At 39.0% G+C, this 13,764-nt stretch overlaps 1 protein-coding gene and 1 pseudogene across 1 annotated transcript in view; one reads left to right on the forward strand and one right to left on the reverse strand.

Annotated features, from left to right (window-relative positions):
• The window catches only part of FREM3 (FRAS1 related extracellular matrix 3), a 91,193-nt gene that overhangs the window by 60,393 nt on the left and 17,036 nt on the right, over positions 1 to 13,764 (reverse strand). The window lies entirely within an intron of this gene.
• LOC125923530 (60S ribosomal protein L37a-like) lies at positions 482 to 4,685 on the forward strand (annotated as a pseudogene).

Here is a 13,764-nt window from a genome sequence, read left to right on the forward strand (position 1 = left end):
GGAGGAGAGGAAGGGACAGACCTACAGGGCAAGAGAATCAGTTAAGCACTTAATGGAATTGTGGACTTTAAGTCACACATTATTATTATTATATTTTCATTTCAATGGACCAGTTGTTAGCACTACATTTATTTTAGTCTCTGAATGACTAACAGTTTAAGTTTTTTTCTATCTTTTGTATTTTTGCGTTAGTCCCCAGCTGCGTATAGCATCTCACCATTTTGTGCTTCATATTAAACCAGTGCAAAGTGCCAGTTTCCTCCCTGTTTATTTGGTTTTCCTGGTGTGCTCTAAAGACGTGATTTTAAAAAGAACTAAACTATTCATTCAAATGGACTTTTTCCTGCCTTCAGAAGAAAAGAATAATACATAAAGAGTTTTAAAAGCCATAACAAACAATAGAAAACAGAGCTGGCAAAAGTAATGGAATGTAGAAATAAATCCCATTCAGTTTCTGGACTCAGACTTAGTCTGTGATGACATGGCTAAATGCACCAAGAAGGTTGGAATCATCAGTAAACATGGAACTCATTATGGTGCCTCCCTCAGGAAAATGGTGAAGAGAATTGAAATTAGTCAGCACACCAAGTACACTTGCTCCTTCTTAGGCTAAACCAAGATGAAAAGACAAGCTGCGGGGATCTGGCACTGTGATTCCTGCATGAAAACAGCAGCAGGTAGTACCCAGACCTACATCACTACTTCTGCCATCACAGTAACATCTGCCATCAGAAGACTGAAGGACTTGAAAGGCCAGGAGCAGCTCCACCATTTGAAACATTGTTACTCTATAATAAATGAGTTAGTTCATGTAACAGACAAAAAGAAAAAGAAAAAAAGAAGGAAAGAAAGTAAGAAGGAAGAAAAGAAAGAAAAGGAAAAGAAAGGAAAGAAAAAAGAAAGACATCACATTCAGTCCCTTTGGGTGTTGTGAGTTGGATGGATTGAGGTAAAGACCATGCATGTTTGCTATGATGCTGACACCAATTCCAATGTGTAATTTTTCCAATACCACCAGGCAATTCTCTGACACCAGCTGGGTATCCTACAATTCAAGTCATTTCTGACACTATCTACCCCAAGAGAGCATCAGATCCCACAGGGTAAGGGCCCTGTCCCACAAGACTGCCCTCACTTTAGATGACAATTGCAAGTCTAGATTGTCACCTGTGCTTCTGACCAACTGGCTATAGATGGGAGGTTCCAATGACTCCCTCTTGGGTTCAACTAATTTGCTAGAGTGGCTCACAGAACTCAGAGAAACATTTTACTTACTAGATTGCCGGCTTATTATAAAAGGGTATGACTCAGAAACAGCCAGGGTAGGGGATGCAGAGCTTCCTTGCCTTCTCTGAGGGTGCCACTCTCCCAGTACCTCTACATGTTCACCAACCTGGAAGCTCCCCTAATTAATAGGCCCTTTGGGTTTTTATGGAGGCTTTATTACATAGACATGATTGATTCGGTTTTTGGTCACTGATGATTGATTCAGCCCCTTTTCCCTCCCTACAGGTTGTGGAGGGTTGAAAGGGTGGAAATGAAATTTCTAACCATCTAAACACAAGGTTGGCTCCTCAGTTAATCAGCCCCTATCCTTAGGTGCTTTCTAGAGTCGCCTCATTAACATAACAAATGATGCCTTGACTATTCTCTTTACAGGAATTCAAGGGGGGTTAGAAGCTTGGTTCCAAAATGGGGAGAAGATCAAATATATACTTTTTTTTCTTAAACGTTTATTTATTTATTTATTTATTTATCTTATTTCCTTTTTTATTTTTTAAAATTTACATCCAAATTAGTTAGCATATAGTGCAACAATGATTTCAGAAGTAGATTCCTTAGTGTAATGTTTATTTATTTTGAAAGAGAGAGAAAGAGAGGCAGAGAGAGAGAGGAAAGAGAGACTCCTGAGCAGGCTCTGTGCTGTCAGCACAAAGCCCAGCATGGGGCTTCATCTCATGAACCATGAGATTAGACCTGAGCCAAATTCAAGAGTCAGACACTTTACTGACTGAGTCACCCAGTCGTCCCATGTATTCCTTTTTTTTTTAAGTTTATTTATTTTTGAGAGAGAGAGCACATGCACACAAGTGGGGGAGGGGCAGAGAGAGAGGGAAGGAGACAAAGAATATGAAGCAGACTCCAGGCTCTAAGTTGTCAGCACAGAGCCCAACACAGGGCTCGAACCCATGAACCATCAGATCATGACCTGAGCAGAGGTTGGACACTTAACTGACTGAGCCACCCAGGTGCCTCACTCCTATGTATTCTTAGTACAAATCACAATATCATACCTGCCTGCTTGTTCTTAATGACATGAAGAGCTTGGAGAAAAAAGCTGCATAATTGATCCTAGCATCCAGCAAATCTGAAGGTTACCTCTATTCTTTTATATTCTGGGCATACATTATAAGACATAGTAAAACTGAAACACAAGTGGCTCTGACATAATTATTAGAGAGTGGTTCCTGTATTAGTATTTTACTGTCATGTAAAAATTGCCACAAACTTAGAAGCTGAATAAAGCACACACACATTATCCTACAGCTTCAATGGACCAGGAATACAGACATGGCTTAGCTGAGTCCCTGGCTCAGGGTCATAAGACAGCAACCACAGTGTTAGCTGGACTGCATCCTTATCCAAAGCCTTGAGTAGGAAGGATCTGCTTCCAAGCTCATTCAGATTATTGACAGAATTCATTTTCCTGTTGTTGTGTGACTAACAGTCCCAGTTTCTCACTGGCTATTGGCTGGATGCTGCCCTCAGCTTCTAGAGGTCCCTTGAAGTTTCCTGCTGATGAGGGACCATAAGGCAGGCTGAGGGCAAAGTACAAATTAGCACACCACCCCCCCTCCCCCAGGTGGTATATATATGATGTTCCTTGGATACTCCTGGCTACCCCAAAACAGGAAGAGACAAAAAAAAGGTTAAATTAATAAGAGTCACCACCAGTTTACAAGAAAAAAGACATCCCATCAATAGTCTAAAGTCCAGGAATTCCCTAACGTCCTAGTGTTAATGCTTTGCTAGAGGGAAAAACAACCTTAGCTTGACAATAGCTAGGCCTCCAGTAATCTGTGAATCTTTAGCACATGAAAATCACTTTGGAAACTTCCCTTTTGACTTTACCTCCCACAGTCCCATAGTATACAAGGAGCCACTCTTCACAACCCCAGTGCAGCTCTTTCTGCCCACTGGTCCTGTCTCCATGCTTTAATAAAATCACCTTTTTGCACCAAAGACATCTTCAAGAATTCTTTCTTGGTTGTCAGCTCTTAACCCCATGAACCCCACCAACACCCCAATACCCCATGACTGCCATGTGGATCTTTCAACATGTAGTTTGCAACATGGCTGTTTTCTTCTTCAAGGCCGGCAGAGAATCTTTCTAGTATGTGCTAGCAAGACAGATACTGATTTAAATTCAGACTTAGAACAACACATTAAAGAATCTTTTGTTTACAAATTAACATTAGTAACTTTGAGTGAAATGAATAAGCAATAACATGACTGTTGGTAAGAATAAAAAGAAGAGATAAATTGGAGTGAATGCAATTATTTCCAATCTTCTAGCTGTACTTGTTTTCCATTAAATGCAGCTTATATGTTTTGCCATATGATTTATAACCAGCTTCTTCCAGAGCAACTATGAGTAAAGCAATGACATCCACTAATCTGGAGTGACCCCGTTTTCCTTGGCATTTGGAACTACTGCCTGAAGGAAGAGAAGACTCAACTTTCCTGAACTTGTCATACAACAATTCTTGAAACAGGATTTCCAAACTGCATTATGCTATACTACTTTGCAGTGAGCTGTGCAGAGTATGCTCGGCTTAGTAATGACACAGGTCAGAGTTAAAGAGATATGTAAGTGAAGGAATCGGAGAAGCGCAGAGGAAATGGCTGGTACGAATAGACATAGGAGAGCTGTTCCTATTATTTCTATGTCGGGTGGTCCAAGCAGGGAACTGAGTTCTGATGGCACAGGCTGTAGCTAGTACGATAGGAAAAGATAGGATAAAATAGGCAGACAGGGAAAGCATAGGACCTGAGGTCCCTGGGTGGGAAAAACACATCTTTTGGAACAATGCTGGGAGTGTCTGACAACAGCAAACCGTCTCATGCCTAAGATTTCTCTTAAGAATGTGATAGACACCACCTACTCCCCCGCAAATTTCCCTCAGGAATTTGACAAAAGACCTAACCAAAAATAAGTAGTAGACCATAAAAACGTGTCACCCACAAGGAACGTAAGGCCATAGACCATCCCTCATACCATAGAAATGAGCCAATCAGGAATGAACAACGCAGCACCTAGAGCTATCAAGCCAATGAGGGTAGAACCTGAGAAGGAATGAGGGGGAAGGGAAGGGACAGCTGATCAGAACCTTATAAAACAAGGACGCTTGCCTATAGTCCTGGGGCATTCACTTTTGAATGTTCCCTCTCTGTAAAGAGAGCTTTCATACTATTCTTCCTCTCTGATCTTCTATTCTAATAGACTTTTGCCTGCTGCTCATTTTGTGTCCACCTCTTCATTCTTCAAACAGGCAAGACAACGATTTCCGGGTGTTGTGGTAAAAAAATCCTGCGACACTAAGACCAAAAGACTCTGCAGAAACCTCTGTCAGAGACCCCTTCCAAATATCCGTTATACCATACACCAGCAGGTTCCTATTTAGGGCTCTTTTTCCTAACAAGTGAGTTCACAGGAGAGAAAAATTGGAGCTGCAAAGGAAAATCAATTTAAAGCTTGAAAGGTGAAATTGTGTAGAAAAAAATCACCCTTTCATGCTTAATTAATCAGGGAAAATGTGTCTGCCAGCATGAAGCCATTTTATCAGAAAACAGGCCAGGTGAAACAGTTAAGGAAATGGCATTACCAATCCCAACACTGTCACACATGAGAAAACAAGAGAAGAGAAGCATTGCAGGCAGACAAAACTATATTCAGTGGTTCATAAAACTGGAGTGTTTTACATCTAGAGAGTACTTTTTCATGAATATCTCCTCAGTGCTCTAAAATTAACATTTGGGATGATTTCTAATTACTGTAATTGTTTTGGTCAACTCAACTTTTAAAATAAAAGGCAAAGGTTTAACTTCTGTGAAATGCTTTACAGGTCTAATTTTGAAGGTTGTGGCAGGTAGTTCTAGATCTTTCATTTTGAGCAGAGATAAGAGAACTCTCTGGCCTCTGAGAAGTTTTAAATTAAAGGAACTATAAATTTGTTACTCTCATTACTTCTCAAACTTACTTAAACACAGGATTTTATTTTTTCTTTTAATGCAACATCTTTTAACAACTAGTTCCATGGCACTCCACTCAGGAAATACCAGTTAAATTATTTTCAAGTCATATCACAGCCATGTGAAAAAAAAAAAATTCCATCCATCAGTGCTTCTTAAACCTCACACCAAAATAATCCTAAGGACATATGAAAGTGAATTTGTCCTGAGGAGGGGCAAGAACCAGGGACCTGGGGCATATAGCTATAGGCTATCAGCCGTGAAGTCTTAGAGATGTCTTAAAAATTCCCCGTGAAGCTTCATAATAGAAAAGCTTGTGTTAATAGGAAAGTAAAACTCTGCTCAAGGGATTTGTGCCAAATTTACTGAGTCTTCTCACTGCCCTCCTCCCCCCATGGACACAAACCCTGTATTAATGACTGGTATTACTTGCAGTAAGCATTATTGAAGTCATGAAGTCTCTAAAGAAAACAGACTACAATCTTAGGTTACTGAGCCTCTCTGAAACGTACTTACTGCACTACAGATTTCTCACCCCGTTGTGATGATAAACTTGCAAACAACTGACTTGTGCACACTTAAAAAATGCCTAGCCCTAAAATGTGTTTTCAAAAGAAATTCAATCGATTTTCTATTAGTTGACATTCATTATTAGTCTTCCAACTGTAATAAAGGGTTCCCCATGGCATCAGTGAGAACACATATTAAGCTCTGGGTTATTAAAACTTAGGGGAAGGCTTCCAATCCTAGGTATACACCCAAGAGAAATGAAAACATACATCCCCACAAACACTGACTTGTGGCTGCTCCTAGCAACATTATTCATAATATCCAAAAAGTGGAAACAAGCCGAATGCCCATCAGCTGACGAAAGATAAATAAAAAATGGTATATCCACACAATAGAATATTATTCATCCATAAAAGGAATGATGTATTTCTATATGCTACAATGTGAATGAACTTTGAAAACACTATGCTAAGTGAGAGAAACCAGACAACAGGCCACACATTCCATGATTCCATTTATATGAAAAGTGCACGATAGGCAAATCTATAGAGACAGGAAGTTGGTTAGGGGTTGGCAAGGCCTAGGGCAGGCTAGGGGAAAATGACAGGCTAGGGGAAATGACTAGAGTGACTGCCAACAGGTACGGGTTTCTTTCTGGGGGAACGAAATGTTAGCAAGCTAGACTGTGGTGATGGTTGCACAATCCTGGAAATGTATTAATACCTTTGAATTGTGTACTTTATTTTTTTAAGTTCATTTTATTTATTTTGAGAGTGAGAGAGAGAGAGAGAATGGGGGAGGGCAGAGAGAGTGGGAGACAGAAAATCCCTAGCAGGCCCTGCACTGTCAGCATAAAGCCCGACCTGGGGCTCAAACCCACAAACCAACCACAGGATCATGACCTGAGCTGAAATCAAGAGTCAGACGCTTAACGAATGAGCCATCCAGGTGCCCCACCATTAAACTGTGTACTTTAAATGGGTGAATTGTATGATACACGAATTATATCTCAATAAAGGTATTAAGATATTATATTTACATTTCATGTATTTTTATGTACTTAAATTTCATGTAAATAAATAGATTTTGCAACAAAACAAAATAAAACTAAGGGGCAGGGGAAGCCCCAGGAGTGGTTGCTTATGTTCAGCAATGCACAGCATAAAATAATCTAGCAGGGAATTGTTTAGGACTTTACAGATTTTCTGCTGTTTGCAATTAAAGGCACAAGGGAAAATCAAACTTCATATATTCAATCCATAAAATGAAATCCAATAGGAGATACTAGAATTACTTCATACCCTTCTTGACTCTTCATTGCACCAAATGAATCACATTTTACCATCCCTTAGTCATATTCAATTATACTGTTTCTGCAACACATTCACATTGATCAAGTAACATATTAATCACATATGTACTTATTTGTGTAATAATAGTTTCTCAGAAAGCTTGAGCCTTCTTTCCTCCATAAAGTAGGCTAATGGTGACTGAAAATTCTTGAACTGCTGTCCACAAGAATAATCCCCTTAGGCCTACTAAGATCATGCTGGATATCCAATAGATTTCAAAACAACAGTTAACAACATTCTTATAATTTTAGGGCCAGAAGGGCCCTTGGAGATGATGAGTTCGGCAACTTTATGTTTCAGAGGAGGACCAGTCCTCCATTGTGGAGCTAGCAGACATTCAGGTCTCCTGATTCCCTGGCTTATATTTTCCCACTAAGCCTATCTCTAAATTGTAATTCAGGATAGCAATGATGACACTGAATAAGGTTTTAGTCAGTTACTGAAATACTCACATCTCAATCACAGTACTCTTCAGTTATATAGTTTCTAAAGGGCTTTCACAAGCATAAGTTATTAGAGCCTCATCACATCCTGTGAACCAGACAGAAATCAGCATCTCCATTTTAGACAGAGGTTCAAAAAGTCCTAAGATTTGCCCAAAGCCATAGGGCTGGTAAGTACTGGCTCTGGAATGAGAACTTGACACTCAACATTTTCCAAGCAGAACTCCTTATTCCTTGCCAACATGTCCCCCAGGTTCCCACGTTAAAAACCTGGGCGTCACTTTGTTTTGTTTTGTTTTGTTTTGTTTTGTTTTGTTTTGTTTTAGGTGACATAAACAAATTTCATTTAACACTTCATGAAGTGAACATTTTCCTTTTGGAGAACTGCAAAATGGGTGGGAGGCAAGAAGATTTTATAGGATAAAGAATAAAGACCAAGGAAGAAACAAATAGAGAAATCTGATTGGCTGGGGTCACCCAGTCACCCTTGATTGGGGTGAGAAGGCCCAGAGTTGGCTTGGCATTTGGAGATTGGATGACTGGGTATACTGCAGTTCTGGTCAAGTGGAGCTTTTACAGGGACACGAAAGTTATCTAAGTTTGGTTCCCTGATGTGACACCCTAGGCAGAAACAGTTCCATCTTGGGCCTAGGAATTTATTTCAACAGTCCCCCTTTTTGATTATCCTCTTGCCCAATCAAAACATCAGTCTTAGCATGAGTCTCAGTTACCAATGCCTCTTCGAGTCTCTATGCCTTGTACAAAAGGCAATATCAGGCTTGTATTTTTCGAGCTGGTTATATTTTTCTGTTCTCTTCTGTTGTTCCAGTAGGACACAGACCATCAGTCACTGGCGAATGGCTGTTCACTTGCATTTAAAACTTTGGGAGAACACAGTATATTAGGGAGACAATAATAATGTTAGAAAGAAGACACTAGGCATCACTCTTGAGTTCCTCTCTCTGCTCCCTCAAAGTCAAGAACTGTCAATTCTAGCTCCTACAAATTAAAAAAAAATCTATCCACTTCTCTCCACACTCATTGCTACCACTTAAGCTTATATCAACATTATTTCTCACTTATCTTACTGCAATCTCCCCCTTTCTACTTTTGCCTCTGCCTGTGATCTAGTCTCTATAATGCAAAGTTATGTGCACATAGCTCCCGGTAATCACATCACCGCTCTGTCTGAACTTTACTGTTTCTTCTTCACTTTCAGCATAAAGTCCACTGACACATTGAGAACATCTTTCCTAGTCTGGAGCCTGCTCACTGCTTCAGCTCCTGCCACAGCCTCTGTTCTCTGACCCATGCAGTTAGAGTGAGCTCACGGCAGTCCCCAAATTTCCTCTGCTCTTTCTTCTGTTTTGCCTTTCCACTCTTCTTTTCCTTTTTCCCTCACCTGTCTACATCTTGGGAAGCCTCGTTTCAGTTCTGGATAAGATGCCTTTCACATTTGCTCTCATAACAATCTAAACTGACTCTCAATATAGCATTTACCCTGACTTTTAACTTATCCCCCATGAGACTGTAAGTTGCTTCACAGCTGGGACTATGCCTTTTTTCCTGTTATATATCATGAGCCTGGCATATAGCAGGTACCCAATAAATATTTGCTAATTAAATAAGAGATACTTAAGTCAGAACAGAACTATGCCATTTCTTAAATTTGAGGCAAGTTCTTCCTATGTGTTTCTTTTCATAGTTGATGACAATCATATTCTAAATCTTAAACACTTGGACTGAGTAAGTGGCTACAATATATTTCTCATTGAAAAACACAGAGGTTAAGTGAACCTCTACATAAATGACACATTAATGATAATAGATACTGTTTAATGGTTATGTGGCTTCTGTTTGAAGTGACAAGAGTTTTGAAAATATATAGCGATGATGGTTGCACAAGACTGTGAATGAATGCATTTCATGATGTTTGAAATCGACTATAGTTCTATGGGAGGGATGCAAATTGTTGAAGCATTCATATTTTTTCTTCTCTGTTTTTGGAACTCCACTGTAACTGATTGATAAATCACCCACATTTCAGGAACGATCTGGCCTTTCAAAGTATACTCATCCAACCAGCCCTTATGCTCTAGAATACTGAAAGCCGAAACTTGTACTTACCCATTGAAGTGCATATTATGTTTTCTTAACATGTTTGTTAGTAAAGATGCCTATTATGTTATCAACCAAGAAAATTTGATTCTGAAAGCATTTTTAAAGTTCAGTCCTTAGTCTAGCTCAGCTGAACTGAATTTCCAAGGTAATGCAAAATCACTATTTTTATAATGATAGACAATTTTAGTTCTAGACATCAAACACTTGCCAGGATTTCACAGATTTAAATCAGTTTGCTTAACAAAAGAGAAGCCAGTGTGCAGAGGTTCCTGACATATTGTGTGTGTGTTATGGAAGCCCTTTGACAGCCTGGGGACCGTTCCTCAGACAATGTTTCTGAATGTACACAAGAAAATGGTTATAATTATGTAAAACACAATTACATTAAAACACAGTTATCAGAACAGTAAACATTTGTTCTGAAGCTGCTATGGAAAACAGTTGGGTGGTTACCAAAAAAGCTAAGCATAGAATTAGCCCATGAGACCTATCAATTCCATTCTTAGATATATATATATATATACCTAAAGGAATGAAAAGCAGGGACTAGAATAGACCCTCCTATGCTAGTGTCCATTATGGCATTATTCACAACAGCCAAAAGGTGGATATGACCCAAGTATCTGTCAACCGGTGAATGGATAAGCAAAATGTAGTATATGCACACAATGGAATATTATTCAGCGATAAAAATGAAGTACTGAGGGACGCTTGGGTGGCTCAGTTGGTTAGGCATCTGACTCTTGATTTCAGTTCAGGTCACCATCTCACAGTTTGTGAGTTCAAGCCCTGCATCAGGCTGTCTGCTATCAGCACAGAGCCCACTTCAGATCCTCTGTTTCTCTCTCTCTTTTTGCCCCTCCCCGCCTCTCTCTCTCTCTCTCAGATAAACATTTTTTTTAAAAAATGAAGTACTGGTACATCTGATACTGATACATGAATGAACCTTTAAGACATCATGTTCAGTGAAATAAGCTAGACACAAAAGGACAAATATTGTATGATTCCACTTATGTGAAATATACAGAAAGACTAATTTATAGACTAATTTTATTAAGACTAATTTATTTATAGACTAATTTATAGACTAATTTCTAATCCACAGAAAGTGGATTAGAAATTACAAGGGCTGGGGGAGCGGGGTTGGGGAATTACTGTGTAATGCTTGGAGCATTTCTGTTTGGGGTATATACAAAATTTTGAAAATAGTGGTGATGGTTGTATGACACTGTGAATGCAATTAGTGCCACTGAATTATATGTGTAAACTGGCTAAAACAGCAAATTTTATGCTACACATATGACTACAATTAAAAAAAAATTAATAATGTAGTATACCCAAACCCACTGAACTGTACACTTTAAATGGATGAATATGAATTATTATGGTACGTGAATTATCTCATAAGACTATTAAAAAAATTTCCAATAGTAATTATCACCAAAATTTCAAAGTAGTGAGGAATATAAAGGATACTTTGACATCTCTACAATTCCCATAATTTGATATTAAAATATCTGTTATTCCTATTGGTTGGTTACAAAGCCATAAGTTTTGCTGGTGGTATTATCATTTGTTATCTACGTGTATAATTGGGAGGAAAGCTGTATTTTAGGTGGAGGTTAGTAATTATAAAGATATTCTTTTTACTTTTTTTCATTCAAGTTCCTTGACCGTCTGAATTTTATCTACAGATCTCTTGGGTTAAGATCTACAGATTTATTTTACTGAAAATAAACTACACAGGAGAAAAACTGGATTTGCCTTTAATGTCTTTAATTCATCTACGCACACAATTTTGGCCACTGAGACTCTGAAGCTAGGCAGCATTTATTAATTTAACAGAGCATGTAAGATCAAACTGCCTTTTTAAAAAAGGAAATGGGAAATCCATTACAGGTCTTCCCCCAAATAATCATTTAACTCCAGCAGCTCTGTGCAGTCACTTAAAAAGACCAGAAAGTCACTGTCTCAAGAAACCCATTTTCTTTTCTCCCAATGCTGTGCCAATTGATGCATATTCCATTTTTCTTTCATCACAGGAAGCAGAGACCACAGCCATTTTCAGGCTATCATAATCATTTCAGCTGAGAAACTCAGTTGGCTCTCCAGAGCGAAGATGCTTCCAGCTGTAACACGGCCAACTTTACCAAAGGGCCTGTCCTGAGCATGGCTTAGTGCCCGCCTTGATGATTAAAGACGGGACGTCTAGCTTCTTGAAGCTCTTCGTGTGAAGGAAACCTTTTACATGGCTGAGCTCAAAGGGATTCCATTTCTCTCCCTTCAGCAGGATTTTATTTTCTAGTGGATGTTTCTAATGTTCTTCGCTCTTTTTGCATGAACATCATCACACCTCATTCTGTTTCAGAGAATTTTTACTTCCAAAATAACAACTTGCATACCTTCCTCAGCACATTTGTTCGATGTAACTAAGGCCAGGTATTAAGAAAGTTGCTTATTATAAGATGGAGGGATTGCTTTAATGATAGTATTTTATTTTTGTCAAACACTTTGTCAAACACTTTTTAATATATACACCAAAGTATGTTCTGTTTTCTGAACACTATCTTAGAGAATGGAAAAGAATGCATTAAGTAGGATTAAGAAATGTGAATAAAGTCATAGGTGAAGTATATTGCAGGGCTGGAAAAAAACCAAGAACCAGAGAAGAAGAGGAATATGACGAGCCTCCAGAACTAATTCTCTAAGTTGTGCAGAAGCAATTAAAAGCTAACGAGAAGGAAAGTGAGGACAGAAGGTGAAAGGAGAGGTAGAAAGAAGAAGAAAGTAAAAGCCAAAAAGCGGAATACTGAAGACGTCACTTAACGATGATTTGGAAGCTCCAAGGCTCCCTCTGCTTATATCTGCAGAAGGGTACATTCCCATGTTCACTTTCTTAAACTCTTGTCACAAAAGAGTAGCAAAAGCCAAACATTCTACTTCCACACTCTATTTCTTTTTTTTTTTTTAATGTTTATTTATTTACCTTTGAGAGAGAGAGAGAGAGCATAAGCAGGGGAGGGGCAGAGAGAGAGGGAGACACAGAATCTAAAGCAGGCTCCAGGCTCTGAGCTGTCGGCACAGAGCCCAACGCAGGGCTCGAACCCACAAACCGCAAGATCATGACCTGAGCCGAAGTTGGAAGCCCAATAGACTGAGCCACCCAGGTGCCCCCAGGCTCTATTTCTAATAACACACCTAATGAACAAAACACTGTGATCCTTGATCATTTTATCAGTTAACCCCATACCCTAACGTTAGCTTGAGATTTCAAGAGGCTGACATTACATTGCTACTGACTTCCTGGCTTTATGCTACGGCTAGGACACAGCCTCTGGAAACCTGACCAGGTTAACACGAGGGATGTTTAGCATACTTAACTACATGGTATCCTGCTAATGAGGCCAGGGTTTGATATTCATTCTGCGCCTCTTACATAGGTTTTGTTTCTCTGACAGCTTCTCATATATTTAGGCTGAAAGGGCACAGATGGATATATGCATATTCATTCCCACTTTTTGCAAATTACTTTAGAAAAGTCTGAATCATTATCGTACATGGAGCCAAGCCAGTGTGTCTGTGGCCTGATAGTGAATGATGAGCAAAATGCCCAGCAGCCCAACTTATTTGAAGCTCAGTCAGAATGCAATCTGTAGATAATTTTTCTATTAAAAATATTGTCTTCAGTGACTCCAGTCATTCAAAACTGCAGATGAGTCATCTGACCTAAGCTGAAACAGTGACTTCTGATTTGTAAAAGTGGCAATGGCATCATTTGCTCATTTGTGCTTCTCGTCTTCCTCTCTCTGAAGGACTTGCCTTTATGCATGTGCAGTATATAAACATCAGCTTCCAAGTATTTGCCTACAATTTCTGCTTTAAATTAAATGTCTTCTGCATTCCAGAGCAACATGTAATTTCTGAACAAAGAGCAGATTGATACATTTAAGGATAATATTAATACTGACTTAATTTCATAAGAACTAGGATTTTGTGATTGTCTTATCCTTCCACATGTTCAAGTGCTAATAACATTAATACTAATAGTCATTTTACCCAATGTCACCAAGAGTTAGCTTTTTTCC

The sequence above is a fragment of the Panthera uncia genome, chromosome B1, assembly GCF_023721935.1.
Source record: "Panthera uncia isolate 11264 chromosome B1, Puncia_PCG_1.0, whole genome shotgun sequence".
Taxonomy (NCBI): Eukaryota; Metazoa; Chordata; class Mammalia; order Carnivora; family Felidae; genus Panthera; species Panthera uncia.